Below are 387 nucleotides of genomic sequence, written 5' to 3'. Positions count from 1 at the left end.
ATATGACCCACAGATGAGTACCTGTGTGGTACACATCCGTGGGTCTGAGCCAGGGGTTGAAACCTGCCTGACGTTCCTCACCTCTTTAGGCGACAGGATGGAGATGAAGTCCTCGTATATCTGCCGGACCTTCTCCTCCACCACGGTCTTGTTGGTCTCCATTTTCAGCTCCTCGCAGGCCAGCCAGAACATCATGTTCTCCTCGCTGAACTCCGTCTGCAGGAACTGTCTGAAACAGTTGCGACCGGCCGCGCTTTTCATCACCCTCTCAAACGAAATGCCCCAGGAGAGGGCGTCCTCCCGAGAAGGCTTTGGGCTGGGACACACAGGTTACCGTTGTTAATCTTCTAGAAATCTCAGGAGGAATTTGCGTATGCTTTTGTTAAA

At 52.7% G+C, this 387-nt stretch overlaps 1 pseudogene; it reads right to left on the bottom strand.

Moving 5' to 3' along the window:
- Positions 1 to 3: 3 nt before the first annotated feature.
- Positions 4 to 324, bottom strand: LOC112486737 (regulator of G-protein signaling 20 pseudogene; annotated as a pseudogene).
- Between the last annotated feature and the right edge of the window lie 63 nt (positions 325 to 387).

The sequence above is a fragment of the Cynoglossus semilaevis genome, unplaced genomic scaffold (genome assembly GCF_000523025.1).
Source record: "Cynoglossus semilaevis isolate Cse_v1.0 unplaced genomic scaffold, Cse_v1.0 C18664098, whole genome shotgun sequence".
In the NCBI taxonomy this organism is placed as follows: domain Eukaryota; kingdom Metazoa; phylum Chordata; class Actinopteri; order Pleuronectiformes; family Cynoglossidae; genus Cynoglossus; species Cynoglossus semilaevis.
This window is presented reverse-complemented; position numbering and strand designations above follow the sequence as displayed.